The sequence below is a fragment of the Pygoscelis adeliae genome, unplaced genomic scaffold (assembly GCF_000699105.1).
Source record: "Pygoscelis adeliae isolate BGI_AS28 unplaced genomic scaffold, ASM69910v1 Scaffold120, whole genome shotgun sequence".
Taxonomy (NCBI): domain Eukaryota; kingdom Metazoa; phylum Chordata; class Aves; order Sphenisciformes; family Spheniscidae; genus Pygoscelis; species Pygoscelis adeliae.
The window spans coordinates 8,289,575-8,314,127 of NW_008824032.1; the positions used below are offsets into that span (position 1 = coordinate 8,289,575).

General features: G+C 41.3%; 1 protein-coding gene across 1 annotated transcript in view; it reads right to left on the reverse strand.

Moving 5' to 3' along the window:
- Positions 1 to 23,398, reverse strand: part of COL8A1 (collagen, type VIII, alpha 1) — a 34,190-nt gene extending 10,792 nt beyond the window's left edge. The window contains exon 1 of the mRNA XM_009330658.1: positions 23,341 to 23,398. The gene's annotated coding sequence lies outside the window, so the exon portion shown is untranslated. The remainder of the gene's footprint in view (positions 1 to 23,340) is intronic.
- Positions 23,399 to 24,553: the final 1,155 nt, after the last annotated feature.

The window sequence follows — 24,553 nt, forward strand, 5'->3', positions numbered from 1 at the left end:
GATGCCCGTCCACATGGGACATGAAATCATAGGTGGTCTTGCAAAGGGTGGAAGCCAGACCTTGACTTATTGGTTCTTACAGGGAAGCGATCACTCTGCAACCAATTTTGGGGTTAACTGAAATTTACCCATGTCTCAGAACCTCTAAGATACTCACCCAGAGACTAGCCCTATGGGCTTAATTTACCACATGTTGCTTTTGAACTGCTGTATTTCCCAAAAAGGCATAAGGCGTGAGTAGATCTCAGTGACCTGAACTCTTCTGCCCTGGGGTCCTTTCCACGGGGGCTGCCTAAAGCTGCAGGGACCTGTTCCCCACTGCACTGAGCGGACAGACTTGCTAGCGCTCAGGTTTCCACATGGAAAACGACTGCTGCAAAACTCGCAAAATAAAAATCCTAGTGACTCTGGAGATTTTGTGCCCAGAAGAGGGCTACTAAAAAATATTTGGTGCTAAAAAGCTAAATTCTCTAGGATGTTTTTGACTCAAGATCAAAAGTGGTTAGGAACACCTTTTTGGTGTAACTACTTTTGGAGTAACCTTGATAACTGATCGTATTACCAAGCATCTACAATGGTGTATCCAGGGGTGGCTCTGCTCTTGGGGACAGGGGGGTCCAGTCCCATGGGAACATTATAAACCTCACTAAAACCTCTCTTTGTCATATAGAGACATGCAGAGACAGCATAATGCAATGGAAATGGCAAATAACGTGTTACCATGCATAAGGAGTAACACCACTGTGTTGCAGAGAGCTGGTGGGTTAGATGCACAGTAGCCCTCCGTGGGGAGTTCCCTGGCTGTCCCCCAGCTCGCAGGCAGAGGTACGTGGCAGCTCATGCGGAGTCAAAGAAGGGCTTGTAAGAGAAAGCTACAGAGTCTTCACAAGGCGATAACCACTTTTTTTCTATTTTCATTTTTAGTGTTACTTTGGTAACAAATAACCTATCCTGTTCCTGTTTTGCACAATATGGTTCCCTTAAACCGCTGGGTTATACATGCAAGTGTGTGCACACCCCCACCCCATACATATTTTTGTTAAGGTCCCCACCACCTGAAAAGCATTAATCACTGGGCATATAATTTTTTTTGGCATTTGTGATCTGTTAGGCAGGTACCTTTCTTCTAAGAAATTTTAGCACAAAATGAGAAGAGCAGCTATCAAGGCCTTAGTTCCTGTAGTCGCTCACCACCAGTGATTAGTTGGGGTGACTTCAAGCGGGGGATGTCTTTAGAAGTGAAAAGTCAAGCAAATGTTGGTTGTCGTTCTCAGCAGCAGTGCCGCGATGCGTAGGTGACTTGAGCAGTAATCTTCCCAGCATGTTATTGTCCACAGTTTTCAGAGACACTATTTCAAAACTTAGTCTCAGCTAAAATTAATCTCTGGATCGTTAAACTCCTTTGAGGACTAACTTGTCAGTCAGTGAGTACTTTCTGAAGGGATCTGAGGATACCCTGTACTGCACAGAGACAGAATTTTAGTAGGAACTCGTATTTCCAGGGGCAGGAAAAACCAACAACCTTCTGCTTGCCAAACAATTTTGTATTTGCTCAGAGCTTAGGGTGCCATTTAATACACACATTGCCACTTGAATATAAAGCACTCTTCTGCCTTCTGTGCCAAACAAGGTTTTATGTCATTTGGACAGATGTTTTCGAATTTGCAATCAAGCTTATTAAACTCAGTTTGGGGCGTTTCTTTTTGAAAGTTCAGTCATACTCCACATAAAAACAGGGAGTGAAGGCAACTAAATGCAACTTGGCACAAATTTCCCCTGAAAGCTAACCAGTTTCATAACACAAATTAAGACTAGCCATGCTGATTTAATCTTATTTTCAGCAGTAAAGAGCAGGAGGACGAGCACAGCCCCTGTGTGAGAGGGCTCAGCCATGCCATTGGCAGGAGACGGTTGCTCCATGCCTGACTTCAGCCCAAGCAGGTTTGGGGTCCCACATCATGTATTTTGAACGGTGCCTACAGCTTCACTGAAGGCGATACCTGTTTCTTGAGTAGGCGAAGAGTTTACCTTGCTAAAGGGTCTATAAGGGCCTGTGCATTCAGTAGGGAGGAAAGTAGGATTCATGGTAAATGTAATCCTGCCTTCTCGCCTCTTATGAAACACTCCCACAGAGATCATGGTGTCCCCCCCCCCCCTTTTCCCTGTCTCCTCCAAGGAAACAGAGTAGTGTTGAGTGTCTGTGTTCACTTTAGATTACCAAGAAACAGCTATTGTTCAGTATGTTAAAAATAAATTAAATCATATTTTGCTCAAGGTCTAACAACTGTGTCTGATTATCATGTGGTATTTACTAAATCTAAGACAGTCATAACAAGGATTGTCATAATAAACATTTTAAAATGCACACATGCATAAACCTGCTCCTAATGGGGAATATTCAACATGTGGCGGATGCCTACTTCTATTTTTTTCTTAAATTCAAAATGGTGCCTACAGTTACTTTCTTAGAGAAGTGCGAAAACATCTAAATAAATGGCTTCATTCTATTCAAACTGATAATCGCCAATAAGCTATCTATCTTTGGCTTCAGTGGTCATTATATGATCTTTTCTTGCAGTGCCTGGGGAGATCTCTGTTTATCCATTTCCAAAAACAAAGCAACTGCCTCTGCTCCAATCTTTTTGCAAATATATTCCTGCGTGGGCTCAGTCGGGATGGTCACCCAGCTCTCTGTATGAAAATGGCAGCCTTGGACTTCCCCTGTTTTCTTACTTCCAAACAGCATATATTTGCATGTGTGACTGTATCTACATATATATGAAAATAGTTGTATGTGTGCAGGTATTCATGTGTGCATATATGTGAAAACACACATCCTGGGACTGGAAGCAGCCATGATGAGAAGGAGAAATTAGGCCATGCAGATGTAATTATGTTGCCTTTAGTCTTCTCCCCATGCCCAGTCTGCTGCAAGCCTACTACCTACGTGGGCCCGGGTAGGCTTCTCCATCTCTCTCTGCAAATCTGGGCACGATTAGATTGGCATCTCCACAACCCCTAACGCCCAGGCACAGGGCTCCGCCAATTCAACACAAACAAGAAGCTCACGATTTACAATGGTATTCAGATGCCTGGCGCTGGTAATTGATTTCCAGGGGAGTTAGTCTCTTGCATGTCTTTGAGGATCTGCCCCAGAAGCTGTTTGCTGGAAAATGCCTGAAAGCTACTTGCAGTCAGACAGCAGGGAGCCGTGACAAGGATCAGCAAGCTGGGCATTGCTGGCCGGGTGACCACAGTCCCCGGGGATGCAGCTCTCTTGTGTGGTGGCGTGTACTTGTTTGCACGAATCGGTGTCTGACCTCGGGGTGGGGAGGAAGGAACAACATGGGGGAATGTTTGCAGAAAAGCATGCAATTTTAATTCTGGGATTAGAATTAATTATAGGTAGGATTTAGCAAACACCTGCCTTTGAATACATTTTCCTGTTCTCTGCCATATGGCACGTGCTCGAATCCTCTGCCTAATACTCTCTTCTGGGCAGTTTGCCTACGGTCTTGGTGGCAGGTGGCTTTGATGGAGACATGTAAGTGATGGCCACTAGCTCCCCGTTCAATGATCGGCTGCACGAAGCACGTAAACCCGGACCCGATAATGTGGAACACACCAAAGTGATGAAAGCGTAGAGCTGCCTCCTCGCTTATCAGCACGTAATCGCCCTCCTGGCATGGAGCCCAGGACTGGCAGCAGATGCGTCTGACCACAGACTCTTTGTTCAACGTGGGAACTGGACTGAGGGCTCCTTCCCTGAAGCGGTGGTTCTACCGGGCGCTGCAGAAGGAGCTCCCTGTGGGGCACAGGCATTGACACTGTCCAAGGAATTTGCTTTATCAGATGTAACAGGTTTGCTGTGCTCAGCCCACTGGCAACGAGGCTGGTTTTCATGGAAGTGCTTTTATAGTCAACCAACCGTCTCCTGGGGGCGTTGTTAGTTTGGGGATTGTTTTGGCGAAAACACATCTACTGCCAGTCCTCTACCCCACAATAAATGCAAAGGCAAACAACCAGAGATGCGCTTCAGACTGAAGTGCTTGATCCAGTAGGCTGAACCTCGAGGTGTTGATAATGAACTATAGTGATTACTGGTTGCAAAACAAGTGTGGAGAGGGATCTACAGGCTTTCTCTGGAAACCTCCCTTCTCAGCTGTCACTTATCACTCTTGGCCTTACTCTGCCCTGAGACAGGTTGTGCTGGCTACGTGCAGTAGAAGCCTCCCAGATTTTCATGGTACAATTGTTTGCATGTTATTACGGTACAATGGTTTGCAAAGTGTGTCACAGCATTTTACTATTTTAAACCAAAGCAGTGACTCTAGCAGTGCTGCTATGAATTATACTCACTGGTAAAAGTGTAAAAAGGTACTATTTTGCTACTTCTTGGTTCAGCCAGCTACAGCTTTGTGAACAAGCCACACGCTAGCAATTGGCTCTATGTGACAAATGAATAATCTGCATGGTTTAGTGTTAAGCTTGTTAATCAGGGAAATGCTCCATCTTATCAGATGTATGGGAGTAGACAAAAGTGAGGGAAGAAGACTGTCTCTTTCTGTGGCAATTAATAAAACCAAATGTATCCTGAATCTTCACCTAAATACTCACAAGTGGCAGAGAGTCTTATTCTGAGGGATGTTTTACTACCAGTTTTACTGCTCAGAGAACTCTTAGTTCCTCATTTGATTAATCAAAGTACTGTACTAAAAGCAGAAAAAATAAAATATATTCTTTGTGAAGGTACGTTGAGTCCTACAGAGACACAAAAGATCAACTCAGGCTATACATATTTTATTCTAATACAGCCTGGTTTAGGGTTTTCTTTCATGTGTCTGGGAAGACTGCTTGGAGGGGGAGCATTGTGTGAATTAGTAGATCTCGATACCTTTATGAAAGCTTAGATGTGTATGCAAAAAGCCCATTCATTAACATCCGCAAAACACAAATAGGTGCTAGAGTACGTATTTTTCTTAAACGCTTCCCAAGAAGTGGCAACAGAAAGGAAAATCCTGATTATAAAAGCGCTCTTGGTAATGATAATGACTGATTGTTACAGATGTCGCAGGGAAGATAAGCTGTCTTTTAATTAGATTAAACATTATGTAAAGTAGTACAGGTGTCTGCAGATGTAGTACTCGTGTAGGCTTGACTTTTCAGACTAGCTAAGCTATGCTTCGTGCCAAACCTGAGGAGTCGAGGTAAAAGTGGCCAGAAACGGCTCTTGTGCTTCTCTTGACCCTGAGGCTGTAGCAAGTGCCGTTTCAGTCACTGGTGCTGCTTGAGGTCTGACTTGCCTTGCACGGCCTGTGGGCCACCCGCAGGCACCCTGCCATGGTGAGACATCCTGCCACTTCACGGCCACTGTCACCGTATCTTCATTTTGGGGGTAAAAAGGCTGCACTGTGTCCTGGGTGGATAGAGCCCAGCAGCAGCTTTGGGAAAGGCAGGTGTCTGTCTCCGTGACCACCAAGGTCTGGCCGGTGCCCCGCAGCGGGACATTTTGGGAGGCAGGGGCTCCTGGCACCTCTTGGGTGCCTGAGGCAGGCAGGAGGGCTGGCTCTTTGGAAAGGGGTAATTTTTAGCCTCTTTATTATCAGTGATGAAGCAGGGACTTCTCTGAGGTTTAGAACTAGATTTCCCCTCCTCTTCCCTCCTCTTTTTAGCACTGCACACGTACTGATTAAATTTAAGTGCTTTACAGTGATCTAGATGGGAGCCATTAACCCCTAACAAGGCATCAAGATCGTGAAATCTCATTAAGAAAGAGAGTCTAATTCTGGGTGCACTGGTTCTTTGGTTGAAGTCTTTTGGTTCTAGAGAAACTTTATTTCATGTGCCCCTTCGTAGTGACCATACTCTAGCCTTTGCAACCCGGACAGTGTTTACTTTAACAATCCTGGGAGTTCTTGAACTATAAAGCAAGAAATCTGTGTGGGAGTCTGAAGTACTTGGCCTGATCTTAATTTGAAACGATTTTTTGTTCTCTGTGACTCCTCTTGCAATCCTGTGGCCTTACGTGTTGCCTTCTTGCCATAAAATTTTTTTGATTGCCTCTTTCTGAAACTGGCACGGCATAGCATTTCTGTTCCTTTTCTTACTTTGATGGCATACAAAATGTGTTTTCTTGGCTCTCGCCCTTTTGCTGCTTCATGACTTTTTTTTTAATAAAAGCAAAAGGCTTTGGAGGCTCTATTTCGGAGATGAATTGTTACCACTTTCAATATTTCCGTTCACTGTGCTTTGATGAGCCTGTCGAGAGAAAGAGCAGCTTCTCTCTCCCTTATTTTTATTTGCTGCGTTCTAACTTTGCAGCTCCTCGGAACCCCAAAGCCCTAGTCCAAGGGAGATATGAAAACAATAACAAATGTCTAAAATATTTTTCTTGAAAAAACCTCCTGTCTCTCAGACAATTTTTATTGGAAGGTTATTTGCCATTAAAAAGATTCCTGCCCTTTGCATACTTTTCCTACCTTTGCTCAAACAGTGGAAGAAATGATCTTGCCTTAGAAGGTTAAACATACTAAACTACTCCACCCAGACAGAAATCAGGAGGATGTTTTAAAATTATTTACCAACAGTTATTTTCCTATTTTATTATAAAATATTGCAGATATAGTCATATTTGTTAGGATGTGCTCATCTTAGTCATGACCTGATACTCTTCCATTCCCAAAAATCAAGCAGATATTATCTCACAATCATATTTCCTAAATGGGTAAATTTTTTTTGTGTGTGCTACTTTTCTTGGTAAAGAGTAAGACGGCAATAACCACAACTAAACACTCATTTGGTTAAAATTGTTTCAAAACTGGGCTTTTAATTTTTATAAAAGACCCTTTGTTCTCTGGGTCATATCTACGGGTGGACATGAAGTTGGAAGTTGCTAGATGGTTGACAGTGGATCTACCAATGTACATCTCTTCATAATCAGGCACTTGGGTGCAATCACTACCAAAAACTCTAGTGTACTCCTCTACACTGCCACCATGGCTGAACTGCAGACATACATCCCTGTGTCATGCCAGACAGATCTGCCCATAAAGACCTTCTGTCTTTTGTACAGCAGGTAAGAATGCTTCTTCAAGTCTACTTCAACACATAACCATGTGACTAGGTCAGTGAGCAGAGAGGCAAAGATTGAAATCATTGTTACTTGTTAACAAGTGTAACAAGTACAGGCCTACACAAATGCCAATCTCTTCCCACTCTAAAAGTGCAGAAATAAGGGTAGCATGACACCACCAAAAAAACTTTCAACCTGAGTTGTGAAATCCTCCCCATAGGTTTGATTCAGTGAATACTTGTAGTAAATGTTTGCCATGTCTCTCAAAAGCATAGTAAAGAAAAAGAATACTTCTGAAGCACATACACACACACACGACACTCCCCCCCAGCCCACTCACACACACTTATCCTGGATCCATGAAAATACATAGTCATTTAAACTCCAAAGATGCCATGAGGCAGAATTAACTTCCTACATGCAACCCAATGTGCTATGGTTTAAAGGACTTGAAATTACCATATCTGTCACCTTGGAATAACCCAACCAAGGCCAAAGGAAAGCAAAGCCAAGTACTGAAAAGCAAATACTATCACTCACTCACTTAAGTCTCTTAACTCTACTCCAAGAGAAACAATATGAAATGTTCAGTGCAGCCATTTGGACCCATGATCACTGGTAACTGTGAGACTAGCAAATATACAGGCTGTAAAGCTGGTCAGCGCTCTAACTGTTATAAAATGTCTGCAGCGGCAGCTGGCGCTTGCATTTCATCAGTAGTGCAGCCAGGATGAAGGACTATGCAGCGGTGATAGGCTGACAAACCTGTTGCTACCCAGCTGCTAAACTGGATCAAAGGGGGATACCAGCCTCCCTTCAGCTGCCTGCAGCACTAGGAGGCAGAGGTGGGGCTGGAAGCACATGAGGAAATAGGATTGGAGGGAGAAATTAAAGCAGTTCAGTCCATAATCGAAATCCAAGTCCCTGATCAGGGACTTGTTAGTGGCCTGCCAGCTCAGGCAACAGCTAATGTCCTCCTCAAGGGCCGCTTGGTCCCAGTGCACAAACCTGCCTTAGTGCAGGGTGTGGACCTGAGGCCCCCTTTGCCTGCTGACACCTCCCAAGCTTTCAGACAAAGTCTCTCGTGGCTTTCCTCCTCCCCAGGCCTCCTCGGGTCTGCTGTGACCTGTGCCAGCTCCCACCCGCGTCCTGGGAGCCGATGCCTGTAGCCTGTTGGCTGGGGCATGCCTAGGAGGTAGGGAATGCGCACTTCAGTGTCCTTTGCTAAAGGAATTTCAGCCTGAGTAAGACTGTGCTTGAGCTGCTGATGGCTGCTCAGAGTTTGAAAGAAAAATTTGGCACCTGCCTTCAAAAGAGGGTTGTGGGCTATGAGCTGAGACTGGAGGGACTTGCGCCTGTGTACTTCATTCACCAGAAGGCACTTAAACCCAGGAGAGAGCTAGGATTTAGGATGAAATGCAGTCTTCAGCTTTTCCTATTTGGCTGGCTTAGGCAGTTCCCCAAACAGTGGCTTTTGTGAATCCCCCCTCCGAGGCACTTAACTCGCCTTACACACATGCGTGGAGTCCAGGCACCTAATTCAGGCATGTGGACTCCATTAGGGGGCCAGATGCAAACATCCCGTCATGGATTAGGATCTGAAAGGTTCTATATCCTGTATTGTCGATCAACTAAGGCCTCTGTTTTCCCTGCCCAGTCATCCTTTTTGTTTCAAAATCTGGATTTTTTTGAAGCAGATACGTATTTTTAAAAATTCTCCTTGTATCTATGCAAAGGAGTAGTTAAGGCATGTGCTAGCTATTCCCAGGATGATGCAGTTAAGACAACAATGACTAACTTCACAAAATCTGGTGTTAGAAAAATCAATGCACTTAAATGAAATCTTATTCTTCCCCACAAACTTTGTCCACCAGATTCTTACTGCTGAACATCAGAACCAAAGGTTCATGGCTACCTACAGGCCATGGCTTAACCAAATAAAAAAATCAATCCACTAGGCAGATACTTCTCTAGCAAGGGAACAGGAGTCTTGTTTCTCCAAACAGCAGAATGGCTATCAACAACACTTGCAATGATTTTCCTTTGTTTGTTTGTGTTGTTTGACTGTGAGATGGGGCACCTACATTAATTCTAAGTTAATTTTGTGTTAGGTCAAGAAAAAAATTATCACTCTCCTCTTTTTCTTCTTTTCAACCTAAAAGGCAGCACCAGTAATCAAAATCACTAAGAAATGAAAAAAAACCCAAACCCCTCAGTATTTTTCATTTTTTGGCAGTTTTGTTTCTTTTGCCTATTTAGGCTCTAGACTGGATTATCTAATGTGTGTACAAATCTCATAAATCACCTTTGAGAACTGCTGTTAAATTCTACCCATGCCTCTCCTCTTCCTGAATTCCTTCTTATTTTATCTCTCTTCTCTTTATGACTAATAGCTATACATTGTTTTATCTTTCTTGTACTTATATTTATTCCCCAAATGATGCGGAGTCTCTTAACGGTGGTCAGTTGAAAATTATTTACTTTTTTTGATATTGTAGTAATGATTACATGCCATTATGTCTTTGGTTTGGAATGAAGTCCTCATCTTGATTAAATGTGACACCTGACATGAACTTGTCTTCGAAGGACTAAGCCATGATAAATCATCCAGAGGAAGGGGAGAGATTTGTGTTTTCCTCCACTTGCAGTCGTCAGTATATTGCGACCATACAACACTGGTGTGGCATTCATAATGTAGTGATAACTGTTATGGAAGAGAAGACAAACCTACTTATTTTTCATTTGGAAATGCAAAATTATTAACACAATATTGTTGAAGAATTTTCCTGGCTAGTTTTCCCTTGGCTGCCTCAGGCTAAAAATGACTGCTGAAGTTTAATATTTTATGAACCCTCCTGACTATGAAGGTCTAGTAATTCTCCTTGGGAGGATCTGTGACACAGATAAAGTGCAGAAATCTGAACAGACATGTCGGAAAACTATATGCAGTAGTGACTGTAACTTTGAGGAAGTTGTGTCCCATCAGTTCCTATGCATCAATTACACTGGTAAACATCTGGTTTTTAAGGTAAAAAAAAAAAAAAAATTTCCTAGAGTTCATTAATTCAGGCCTCCACAATTGTAAAGAAAAACCCTACATGATCTGGAACAGATTTTTCTCAAGTGACTCAATTAATTACTTCCATGTGACAATTACCAACATTAGAAGCTTGTGAAATTCAACAGTCGGGGAACTGGTCACTTGTGCAGACAGGCAATTTGACATATCTAGATAACCCCATTAATTTTTAATGGGAACTATAACCTGTATAAAGTTTGCTAGTTGTTAAATATTTTTAAATGGATCTCAACCTATATATACCCAGACAGTTATCCACGCAGTAGACTATGGCCTGTTTTTCTTAATCAAGCAAAACTATAACGAGAATTTTGCTCAATTAAGCACTGAAGAATTTGGCTAAGTTTTATTCAGTTCTTGGCAGTAGGAAAAACTGGTCTTTCCAACAGTAAGTGCCAGTGCAAAATATTTTGACAAGGAACAAATGTCAATTTAGATCTATGAAATTCCCATTTTCAGGCAGTAAAGTTAGAATTGCTCTGGTTTGTATTAGCTTAAAAATACTCAAACCCTGGCCTACTATATTGTGTAGCTAAGTAAACAGGTATCCACCACTGGCCCAGATTCTGCCCTCAGTTATAGTAGCGTTTTGACTGCAGTGGAGGCAATTCCTATTTATAAACAGAATAACCAATATCACTGAGTCCTAACTTTTCCATGTGCTCAGTTTATTGAGATTGGTATTCTGGTGCTGTAGAAATGATCACAGTGGTTAAATGTATCTGGTTTGAAGCGGACAGCAGTGATTGTTATTGAGTCCATTTTACTGCATCTTATCTTGCTAATGATGACATTTAATGGGATGTCACAGATGAACAGCTTTACTTGCCTAGCCCCTCTGAGCTAAAAGGAAAATTTCCAAAGATGGAAGAGTTGGAAGATAAGTGGTAGTGTTGCTTTCCTTTAATTTTTTTCAAAGGAAATGTTTTTCTTATCATTCTTTTCATCTATTCAAAACTATCCCAAATTCTTCCTGGAAATTGGGCTGGAGATGTAATGAGAACAGACATTATTTCATATATCTGATATCTTTTTTTTTTTTTAAACTGGCGACAAAGATCCCATTTAATTAAATGAAAGCAGACTTTGGATGTCTCTGTTGATGTACAGTCCTACGGGCAGTAGGAGAACGAGGGAAGAACCTGTAAAGTAAACCTATCTATTAAATTAAAAATACATACTTATGTTCAGACTTGACTATTGTTTTACAAGGAACTCCCAAGAAAACATGCATGTGGATCCCATTTCCTGCAGAAGTTTGCTTTAAACACTCATGAAATCAACATATCATACTTCAAAGATTTCTTAGTTTAGCTAGAAGTAGAGCTGTAAATGTTCTGCTCATACCCTTGACCATGGCTTAGCTGGTGCTATCAGCCAACCCGCTTCATACCTGCGGAAAAGACTACTTCTCTTTGGCCTGCCAGGGAATTCTGTAGGCCAAGTGTAAGTGCTGCAATCAGGTCTATAAATCTTCTAGATTATTTGTGTGCTGGAGTTTTCCTTGCCATTGTGATGAAGAAATAATTGAGTTGCAGAACTCCACCAGTACATATGAAGCTCATTGAATTCTATTCTCTAACAAAAGCATTATTTTGTAAATGGAAAAAAAAGTATAAATGTAAGCAGATACATATGTTTTTGATATTTGAACCCATTTAATTATATCATTGGTTTTGCCAAATAACATGACATGGACAAGTTAGATGTTAGCCTTTTTTATAATTTAACCAAAGTGATCACATATACTGTGTGCTGGCTACACACACTATTATGTTTGATCTTTGTCCAACCACAGAAAATTGGTGCAAAAAAAAGCATGGGAGGACCCAGGGCTTCCAAATGTGTTAAACTCATTACAAAGACACTTCAAACTTACTCATTGTTCAGTCTTGTTCACTCTTGGTGATGATGCCTCACTGACTAAAAGTAATAATCCTAAATTGAATTGTTTTGTAAAGAAATGCAGTGGTCCCATCTTTTTTCCTTGTAATTATAATACAGATGATTCTCAAGAAAAACACAATTTTAAGGTTACCACATTTTAAAATGCAGATCTATGGCCTTGCTCAGCTGTGTGCTGCCAAAGCACGCGCATTAGAAATGAGCTGAGGTGGCAGTGTCCGGATCCAGAAAAGCCAATATTTTTTACTGCAGATATAACACAGACTCCCACAGTTGCTATCTCTGAACGTGGGGCTGACACTCTGAATCAGAATGGTGAAACAGGCACATGCTGAATGTTTACTGTTCTCATAAGATATTCTTTTTTCTCCTACAGTGCTGGAGGGGAGGGGGTTAGAAAATGATAATTGTGAAATACTGTTCCTGCCTCTTATGAGGACACGCTGCCCCTAGAGAACTAAGGAAATATCTGGCTTATACTTTTTCCCAATGAATTCCTAAGGATAGACTTAGACATGCTAGTATCTCTGAAAGACCAAAGGCAGATTATAAAATGTCTGGTATTGCTGAGTTAAATAATGGATTGGCCCCTGGCCCTGAGAAAAACTCCTATGTTGGACTTGAATCCCGCCTGCTTACTCACATCGTGGGATTACAGTAGGAGGTGGCAGAATTCTGGTTGTGAGTCCTGATCCGGTACGTCTGGACACTATCACTCAAGCAGCAGGCTCAAGTTTTAAAAGAACTAGAGATTTTTAAGCATGTGCGTAAGGTTGTTCAAAACTACCTCGATGACCTTGGGCAAGTTACTTACAGCACCATTTTTTTCCCGTTCCTGTGGAAAAGGCAGGCCTGATCCACCAGCCCCTACTCCCTCTCCACACGTGTATGTTTTGCTTGCTATCACTCCCCAGCTCCTACTTTTTGGCATGTTCTAACCCCTGCTCACAAGTTTCTTCCACCTTGAGCATTACAGTTTGTACTGGAGAAGGAAAGGAGCAATGAAGAGAAGCAAACCAACAGGCAGTGGAGTTTCTTGTACTGTCTTAAGGTCCCTCAGATCACACATCTCATTTAGGACACATCTGGAGTTCAGGACTCCAGACGGGGTCTACAGTGCAGGAGTAGAAATAACTTGGCAAGCCAGCATGTGGTGAGCATCAAGATGGTGCAGCCTGACTGTATTGCCATGCTTTGCCAATCTCCTTCAGTTCCTCATTTGCAAATGGGTCTGAAACTCCTTACTTAGCTCTGAGTGATGCCATTAAGAAGTACGTTGAGCGTTTTAATGAGGACTATACTAAGTGATTAGTCTTCTCTTATCTTTCTCATGCTCATGAATGTGTAACACACTAATTTATGGAGAGAAGAAACTTTTGGTGGCAGTAAGCTCTTTTACATACTACATTGTTCCTCACAGTCTCCAGTCCCTGCAGTTGACTGTTTACAGGTCTCTGTGAACCTCCAACTTTAAATAAAGCCACACAGAGACCACAAGTCAGTCTTGATGAGCAGACACATCAGACACATTTATTCAGGTTCTCTTCAGGGCTATGAGACCCAAAGGAATAGTTTCCTGGAAGTATATTTGTCGAGAAGATAAGCACTCAAGAGAAACAATATAGTGGAGGCCAATAAAGAAATTAAAACAGGTGTCTCTGGGGACCCTGGGACTAGAGCTGCTTTTTTTTTTTGATCCTAGGTGCCATATTTTGCCCACTCTTTTTTCTGGCCTTGCTTTTGTATATATCATAGTGTCTAAAGCAATTATTCACATTAGTTATTCTACTTCATCCATGCAAATTAGAACTGAGCAAAATCAGATGTCTCTGGGGACCCCGGGACTAGAGCTGCTTTTTTTTTTTGATCCTAGGTGCCATATTTTGCCCACTCTTTTTTCTGGCCTTGCTTTTGTATATATCATAGTGTCTAAAGCAATTATTCACATTAGTTATTCTACTTCATCCATGCAAATTAGAACTGTAGTTGCAGTTAATACGAAACCATAGGTGCTATCCCCAGTTTTTCTTAAATCTTCGCTGTATTACTTAAATTCTACATTCGATCGCTTCTTCTGAATTCATTGCTTGGTCTGAGTAAATGCAATTCATTAACTCTATTTTAACCCCCCCAAAAGCATCCTCCCTACGCCTTTAATTACAACAGCTTTCAAGAACTTTTGCCTTTGCAGTCTATGATGCCATTAAGAGATGGAATAGTACTTTACAATCAAAGGGACACATTTCTTTGTCTTGACATTATCATTTATCCTGGATTAGATCACTATTTTGTATGTTTTGGAGCCTGAAATTAGCTCGCTTCTGTGAGGTACCTATTTCACTCCAGTTTTAAAGCCACCACAGCAACCTTTTTCAAGGTCTTTTCCAGAAACGCTTCAGTCCTAGAAAAAATGTGTGCTTCACTTAAAACCAAACTAAAAACTATAAGAAGAAATGGGTCTTACTGGAAGGAAACTTCACAACAGCCCTGCACACTGTGAGAGAGGAATAATGTTTTAGGCCCTGATACTCATCTCTAAGTAGTGTAATTTAGAATTACTTAGAATTACTAGAATGCCATCTTCCTTTGTATCGATGGCATTGTCCTTGTGTAAAATTGGGATAACATGGCTGAGCAGAAACAACAACTGCTTCTTGCTTGTAGCTAGTCCATCTCCTGAGAAACAGTGGAGGAGCCTTCCTTACTGCCACCTCTCCAATATGGCATTCAGCGAGACTGTAAAAGTCTTGGGGAGAAGGAGGTGAAGAGGATAAAGCAGCACTGACTGAAAATCACACTAGCCTGGTGCAGATTAGTCCATTAAAAAGAGAAAAGAACATAATAAGGCCTGGAGTAATTGTTTGTTTTAACTTCAGTTTTACTCACATAAGTCCTTGTCATGCTGTAAGCAGTCCAGTTTGCTGAAGGAAGAAAGAAGAAAAACCAGGGCATGATTTGGGTAAAATGCATGGGGAGGCCATGTCTTTTGTGTGCACTGGCCTCCTGCCACAGGCTGTTTCCAGTGCTCCAGCTGGGTGGAGAAGGGATGCTGCAGTCCTTGTGTCTTCATCCATTCAGTTGCCGGTTCCTCCACCCTCTCCCAGGGTGGCAGACCAAGCCAGCCTGGGGCCTGCTGTCCCAGGGGCTGCCCCGACCCCTGTGGATTAGCCCTTTGCTGCTAGGGGGCTGGGGGAAGGACTGCTACCCCCATCAGTGGCCCCCACCTTCAAGCTCAGCTGCTCAGGCTGTGCCCTGCTTTTGGAGCTCACCTGTTATGACTTAACGACTAGGTAGTGCTAATGAGTGAAAAAAGAGCTGAAATGGGTGATCGAAATGAGCCTCTGAAAGCAGTGGAAAGGCTGGCACTTGTATGGTTGTATAAAGGAAATATTGTTATTCCTAAGGAAAAGATACTATTTCTACAGCTATAATCTAAGACATTTTTCTCTTTAGCACCAAAGCCACATGCTGGTATTCATCTAGGCTTAATGCAAACACTGCATCGGGCAGTTTAGGGATAGTCAGCTCTTATGAGCGATATTAGCTTTGTAAGCTTTGTTTGAAGTTTTATTAGATTCCTTACTGCAGTCTTCAGTAGACAAAATGGGCTTGACATTAAAAACCCATCTTGTATATTTTTTCTAATTCCAGATACAGTCACCGTAACTAATTTGTGCAATAATCAAAAGATAATTAGATGTTTTTATATCCTTATTTTAACCAGGATAAAAACTGGATTGTTAGCAAATACATTTATAAAATCAAGCACACTGCATGTCAAATGGTGTAGCAGTGAATCTGAAGATCAAATATTTCTTATCGATGTATACATATTTAAATACTGACAGGTAATACAGCCAATTCAAATGTCTGTTGGAGCAATTTTTGATGAGTATGGAAACTGTATTGGGTTTTCACGGGAAGTCCTTGAGAGTGGACACGTCTCGCTACTAAAGCTGCCCCATAGGTGGCGTGAGCTGTCCACTCAAGACACAGGCCTAACACTCCACTTAAAATTTTTTAAAAAAAGCAAAATAACAAAAACACATTCACATAATTGTCCTTTATATAGGTGCTACTGCCTGTGTTGGCTGGGGCACAGCTGTCTTACACTGCCAGTCAGGACAATCATGTAATGATAAATTATAAAGATATTTCTTTCTAGTAAAGGTAAAATCCTATCTTAAGACACGGTGTTCACCTGTGTCTTTGAATGAGGAGGGTCCTCTTTTCTCCCAGTTACTTCGATCACCTACACACAGCTCATTACAAACAGTGTATTCCTGGTATTGGCCAGGGCAAATATAAAATAGGATGAGCATTAAGAAATATCTTTCCTTTTAGTCCTTTCTGGCTTCCTGTCTTTTAGTCTGTGTTTAGTTTTTCAAACACTATCTCTTGTTTGTCAAAAGGCAAGGGACTTTGTTTTCTAGCTATCCTAGAAGTGTATCATGTTGGAATGTGCTTTGCTCTGAGCACATCAAAACCTGCAGGTATTTCTGGTGGTGGGTAGAAAATCGTGAGTGCCAGCCCTTTGATCTTAATCTTTCTATATTTAGGGAAGAAAGGGAATGAATTTTGAGTGTGTCTGCAGTTCCTATGCAATTATACCTCCCATTTAGGGATCATATTCATTCCCGGCTAGGTTTAATTGCATGTGAAATGGTGTTTGTATTCCACACATGGCCGTGGTAGGAGGAGGTAACATGTACGTTCAGGCATCTATTCTGCTCCATTCAGCACTACTAAACCTCAGAGCAAAATCATCCATATCTAGGTAAAAAGTGAGGGGGGAGAGGAAATTGGAAGGAGAAGGAAGTCAAAGGAGGATTGTCTGGGGAGACCTTCTATCTTCACAACCACTGAATACTTGTGCAAGTAACTACTATACTTTTAAGCCAGGTAGAATGAACATCAGGTTTCAGGTACAGTAAAGAAAATTTCATGAAGGGACCCAACAACAAAATATGTTTTGCATTTCAAGATACAAAAATATCTGTCTCAAGAAGGGTGTGAAGGAATATGTTGCACAGCAGCTGGAACAGGTATTCTGCCTGACTTTGAAGGACAAGGTGTGCAAAGTATCCAAGCATCTAAGATTGGAAATAGATCCCTCATGACTTTGTCAGGTATGCCAGTGGGAGTTACAGGGAAAACCCCACCAGGAACCTCTCAGCACCTATAGGCACAACATGGGCTTAACTGTTCGGCACTTGTAGTGTGCACAACAAACTCCTAATGTATGACCACGCTGAGATACACCAGGGGTTGCAAAACTAGGAACACAAATAAAAAGCTCATTTGGAAGATTAAAAGAATACACTTTGCAAAAAATTTAGCCAATGCCTGGCTCACGTACTGTCTTAGTTTTACTGTTTAATCCCATTCACGCTCCTAAGATACCTCTGATTATTCCAAGTCCAGGAGAGATGCACCCAAAGACAAGATTAATACGGAAGGTTTTTTTCTCGTTTGTTGCTTCAGCAGTGCAGGCCTGAATATTGGAAGTAGTGATTTCACAAAAAGCAGTGGTTGCACTCACTTCTTAGGTACATAGGTAATAAAACTCTTCTTCAGATTTCTGAGGTTATATACCTCCAGGAAAAGAGTCTCCGCTTGGTTCAAATGTAGTTGAGTCCAGGAGATAAAAATGTTTTCGTCAGTGTTTCACAGGCAAGAGCTAAACCTTTCCTAAAGGAGATGTTATTATAATATCCGGAGGAGGGAATGAACTCAGTGCAGGCAAAAAGGATAATAAAAATAATAATAAAAAATCAGACTCCTCCAAGTCTCCTTTGGTTCAACTACAGACTGTAGGAGATGTCTCATAAAAGCATTTGATATTTTAATGTGACTGTACATTGGTTGGGAAAAGAGGAACATAACCTGTTGAGAGTTAACATTTTAGGACTCTTCACTATCATGTTAAATTCGATACTGCATTTTCAGCAAGAAAACTGCAGGCCACTTGGCTTAACTGAAGCTGGGCAAGCCTTTTAGATTATCAAATGTCACATGAAAAAATACCAGGCAAGTTGGGGCTGAGGAAGTGTTAAAGTTTTGTTAGGATGGCGTGTCCTCAAATAATTGCAGAATGCCAAACACAGAGCTTCCCGTGTTCCTTCAGGCTGAGCAGGGATGCCAAGTATACAGAATTGGAAGCTGTCTGTCAGGGTTTTTTTAGTTGCTTGATACTGTGCAGACAGCAGAGACAAAATACCAAAAATGCCTGAAATCCTTATGACCTTTCACTGCAAACTGTGAACTTTGTCTGCTAAACTCAAACTTCTATTTACACTGTCAGCACAGACTCCATGCTGTTGCCTTTTCTTTGTCTTTCCAGTTTGTCATGTATCAAGGGACAGCTTCACAAACACTGCACAGGAGGGGGGACCTGAGCACATGCCAGACCTTTTGCAGGTTCAAAATACTAAGTCTCCGTGTTGTGGATTGCTTAAAAATAGCTGTAATGCAAGCAAAGTAGCACGAAATACGCTGTTTGCACACAAAGCAAGTATTCTACAGAAAGCTTTAGCTTTGCCATCAGCTGGCATGGCTCACGTTCCCACGTTGTGCGCTGACGCCATGCTGCTGCACAGCTGACCCCATTTACACCATCTCCCATTTACACCAGGAATACACAGGCAGCTACAAATGGTCCGAAAATGCATTCAGCAAACTACTGCGTCAGCTTCTCAGCTAAAATGTCCCTGATTTCAGCATCGTGCTCCAACATTCACCCACCCCTTGTAAATCATGAGCTAGACTGCTGCAGTGAACAAGTACAGGGGAAATTTCAGATGTATAAAGTAGAAATTGTGAGAGTGAGTAGAAAAGTGAGGGTGACTGAGCACTGGCACAGGTTGCCCAGGAGGTTGTGGAGTCTCCCTCCTTGGAGATAATTCAAAAGCCATGTGGACGTGGTCCTGGGCAACCAGTCTAGGTCTCCCTGCTTGAACACGGGGGTCGGACGAGATGACCTCCAGAGGTGTCTTCCAACCTCAACTGTTCTGTGATTCTGTGAAATTGTTCCTATGCAAGACTACTATGAACTGTAATATTTAACAGTATTTGCATAACTTTTGCAGTTGAAAAAGGATATCCTTAACCTGTTACTTATATAACAAATATTTTAACTGAACTATCATTACTAGCTGGGTAATTCTTCTGACTGTATTTCAAATTTAATTTCATTCTGTTGTAGCATTCACTGAACTTTACAAGACAAAGGTATTAATGAGTTCTGTGTCTGAACACTCTGGGGTCTAGAAAACTGTCTTAAAAGGCGACATTTCCAGAGACTCCTGCATAGAAAACACGTTGGTGTTTCCTAAAGAAACTCAGTGAGTTCATAAGGAATCATTACATTGATAAATTATGTCAATGAGGCTTTTGAAAGAAGACTGTTCACTTAGTGCTACTTTTCCCTGAACGTGGAAGCTATGGAAAATGTGTGGAAAACATTTGCAAGGTGATGACTGCAGCTATATGCTCTACATGTTGCTGTTAATGAGCTATCTGTTATCAAACCATATGCTTCAGCACATAAACAGGAGGATTTATGCTTAATGCAAAACCCATAAAAAGACTTACTGTTTGGTACAACTGGTTCCCAAATCAGACAGGCACATTGCTCTAGTCTTCCATGAACTTCCTGTTACCAGTATAAAAATCTGCTGCCTACTGGCTTGAAGTCCCTTTTCAGCCTGAGCAATGTTGAATTAGCTGTTTCTCCCCACTTTGCCAAGAGGCAGTCACTGCGTACCACCAGTCAAAGTACTACCAATGAACTTGTCGCCGAAGACCAGAAGTAAGTGTGTACATGTGTGCACATGTGAGGTTGTCTTGGGGAGCAGGGGACTAGAGAAGCAGAGAATTTAATGAGCATCAGGTCCTTCAGGTCTCTGCTTTGTACAGCCTGGGATCATAACCTTGTCATCATGGTTACTAACACCAAGCAGGCGGTATCCGTGGAATATTCCCAATCCTAATGATTTGTGGAGGCAAGTTCATCTTGTTATTTTACCGTGTTCTTCTGTACTAGAGCTTTATGTGTTAATTATCACTACTAAAGCCCTAAACAAGCCCCTCTTCTTCAAAACAGACAAAAGCAACCATTGGGTTTATTCACAATAATTCTTGGATTAGTTAAAGAAACCACATTCACCAACAGGAAAAGAGAAGTAAATTTCTAAGCTATTGAATAACACTGCTATGTTTGGAAAGGATTTTTCTTTTGTAATTCCCCTTTAATTTCCTCCCATCCAGAGCTGCTGAGAGGAATCTGAAGCTAGGTTTTCACGAGTGACTAAAGGAGTCCAGCAACTGGCTCTTGTTTAAAATCAATGGTCCTGGAAATGTAAGGTAACATTTCCATAAACATATGAGTAATTTGAGGTTTAAGTTTCACTAAAAACCATCCAGTACTTCCAGCTCCCCAAGTCAGACAGGGAAAAGGCAGACCGGTAAACTAATCCTTATTATCAGATAAGCAGGGATTGAATGGAGGAACATAAAGCACAAGAAAATGAGGAGGAAACTGAGGACAGAGAAGACAACTATGTTCAAGAAGTTTATACACTGAGAAGCATAAAAGGCAGTTCAACAGGAAAAAGGATAGACAGAAAGAATATCGGACTATATAAACTGAAACATTACTTCCAGTCACTTAGATTTTCTTTTGATTTTGAGATATGACCTCAGTAAACCCACAAAATTGTATAACTTCATCACCTGACTCAGTGCCTCTGCACTCAGCACAAGACATTTTTTTCATTCTGCTTCCTGATCAGATTAGAAAGTGTCTGAAGTTAAACTGTGCATTCTGGTAACCTTTCTGCATAGTTTTGCTTTCTTCATTTCAATTGTCATTTTTCAATTTAGAAATATTATTAAAATACCACATTTGGGTGGGTAGTGACTACCATGACACTGTGTAGAAAACCAAAGCAACTGGAAGCAAGCTAGACATTCTGAGTACATTTTTAAAATACCTTGTTGCTTAAATAAAATAAACTTAAATCCCTTAGTCTAGCAATTACTTTCAGATGTTTGATTGTTTATTTTTAAAGAACTGTCATATCAACCATTTAGAACCCACAAGTACTATTTTGATATCTTCACAAGTTTTCTCTAACATCTGCTCCCTGCCTTATTTTGGGAACTACATACTCATCTTCATTGTCTCTTGTATTTATCTTAATTTTGCTGTATTTTATTTTATTAGAGGAAAAACTTAGCAGAGCTGTTTGTGGCAAGATTTAGTTACAGGAAACCCAAAAGCTAAGCCCCAGTTTCAGCTGAGACAATTAGACTGTTGATTTTGGTAGCAGCTCAGGACTTCTATTGGACCCAAATGCCTTCCAAGTCTATCTGCCAGTTGATGCTCAAGTCTGAAAATTTTCTGTATTCTTGCTACAGATAAAGGGCTTTGTTTCCTTTTAATTTGAGGGATATTTCTACCCAGATCTGAATGTTTTGCTGAAATTCTTCTCTATTCACTGGAATAGATTAAAAAAAAAGGAAATAGTAACATTTTCCAGAGCTTTCAACCCTTTTCTAAGGCTTTTTTCCCCCTAAACTCTCTGTTCCTCGATTGCTGTGAATTGTTGTGGACAGTGTTTGTTTTTCTCAAAGCAATTTTGCCATGCACGAAAAGTAGCAGGTGCTAATTTGTAATGCTTAGCTTAACTGTTGTTTTTTTCTGTCTAGTAAGTATATTCAAGAGCTCATATTACTGTTTCACCTGCTGTAGGTAAAGGAGTCTAAAATGCTGAACACGTGATACTTTTTTTAAAGTGATCTATATTACTACCTAACACCAAAGATCTTTATCGAAAGGCTTGAAGAAATTACTAATAAAAAAAGCAGTGTTCTTATACAGTCTTTTCATCAACTGCTGTAGAAACTTTGCAGCCGAGTTACCATACATAGTCCACTGCCATTCTTGGATGGATGTTTTGTTGCTAGGTGGATTGGGTTCTAAAACTTTCTTATGGATGCTCTGGGAGAATGTAAATACTAGCCGGGAAGTGTTTTATTCTCTGTTACTGTTTTGTGGGCTGGAGCCTTGGGCTATACAATTTCCTTGTTGTTTGTTTGTTTCTTTTTTCTTTTTTTTTTTTCCCGTGTTAGACTTCTATAGCACCCGAGGTGGGGCGGGTGACGGCAGCCGATGCCCCGCCGAGTCCGGGTGAAACGGTTACCAGGGACGGCTCCGGCGGCGGCCACTGCCAGAGATCCGAATACCCTGGCGCTGCGCCAGTCCAGCCCGGTGCCTGGAGAAGTTCAGTGGGTTCACGGAGCGGGGTTTCTGCCAGGGCTGATGCTCTAGAGCCGCGTGGTTGTAGGGTCATGTTTCTGTGACTCTACTGGTTTAATTTCAGACCAAGTGTGTAGGATTCTCCGCAAGAGAGAGACATGACCGAATGTGGTGCTCATCCTTCTTAAAAGATGTTCAGAAAGCCTGAGGATTTACATGATTAACTCTAAACATGTGGGTTCTTTTAATTAGCTACCTAAAAACCAAAACAGAGTGCAGGACACTACTGCAATGCAGCCTGTTAAGCAATAATGCATTTTTTCTTCCAAAAGTCACACTTGATAACAAACAACAGTCATAGGCGTAAGATGACTGTGATACTATGAGCTAATGTCTAGTTGTCAGAAACTTTTCCATTAAGGCTCAGAATGATGTTTAACATGTTCTGCCTATTACTGAGCTCAACTAAACATTGTATTAAACATGGATTTCCCAATGAACGTTACCGATGTTTATTTTTACATGTGCATACATATGGAAGCAGACACCTGTACACATGCATTTTGGATATCAAAAGCACATCAATAGCATGGTTCACTCTATTCCCAGGATATAATGTTTTTTGACATTTCTTTTTCAACCCTTACTCTTTCCTGACCATAAAAATAGATTTAAAAGAAGATTCTTGAAACAAACGTGAAATGCCAAAATTACATGTTCTCTCCTATTAAACGATGGAGAATGACTAAAAGGGTAGATTTCTTTCATTATCTAGGAAAAAAAATGCTGCTGAGGATGATCACCAAAATTTATGTACCATGTATTTTTCTATTAAAAATTCAGAAGCTTTGGTGTATAGCAAACACTTGAATAACTTATCAAATCCTGTGTAGGTGATAGCTTTAAGACAACTTCTTAAGGCAGTCGCTTAAGGCAACTTCTTAAGGCAGTTCTTAAGCCTTTGCGCTTTGTTTTTGGCATTATGTATAACTCATTTAGGATTTCAAAGCTGGATATACTTACATTTAGATTTCGGGAAAGGGCAGAAGGACAGTTGTTTGCTTTTCACTTTGAGAGACCTAGATTTCCTGATTGGGTTAGGCCCGTTGTTACTTTGTTGATTTTAAGTTGGTCCCTAGGGGGGAAAGAAAGCTTATAAGAAATGTATGAGCACACTATCCATTTTGCAGAAATATTAAGGAATATTGGCCAAGATTTTCAAACGTAGTGGCTTAACGTAGACTTTTAATTCTATATTCAGGCTTCTTATTCAAGGTCTACTGTTCAGAAGTATGAAAACCTGGCAACTCATTCACTTTGAGTAGTCTTTTTAGTCACTCAATGCTTGTGAAAACTGATGTAGCAGTTTGAATATGGACTAAAAATCCTAATGTTTGGTATTTTTGCTGGCAATCCTCTAATAATTATGCTGTAAATCAAAACATGGGTTTGGATTTCAAGAAAAGTGCCTTGAGCCTCGTTCCCACCCTTCTGCAGAGACACTGCATAGCTTTTTCAGATTACTAGGTATAAAATTATCAGTTTGAAGGACAGCTGAAAAACTTTTACTTAATCTCATCTTTCTCCACGTGTGTTGCCCCCATGAAAATGTACATACAAACCCTTTCATGCCATGTGCAACATAAAGTCATTAGTTGCCAAGAGGCTTGGATTGATACGATGTGCTTGGAACTGCCATACAAAGTCCCAAACGTGACTGCAGTCGTCATGTGAGGATGCTAACAAGGGGAGCCACAGGCAATGCTAATGTCCTACATAAATATAAAATATGCTTATCTATTTTATAGACTAATCTCTCTCATGCAGCTGCTACCAAGTCATATGTGCTTCACCTGACCCAAATCCCACTGACATGACTGGGAAAAGTCTCTGTGATTTGGTGGGCTCAGCTGCCATCAAGATATTTAGGGTTCAGTGTGATAAAGTCCTGGATGGTGAATTCTGGAGACCTGTGCTCCAGCTGGAGTGCGAGCACGTACTTGAGTGCTTTGCTGGATCAGAACTAGGGAGGGACCAGCACCTGGGCTCTCAGCTGCTGACAACATGCTCCTTTTGCTGCTCAGCGTCCATCCTTCCTGAACCCATGGGCTACTAGAAAAACAGCTCTTTGATAAGCAGTGTGATGCTTTTCACACGTTGGTTGGCTTTGTGGTTGAAAATTGAGATATTTGAGCTATGATCTTCCTCGCCTGTGTTTTTACTCTCCAGAGCCACT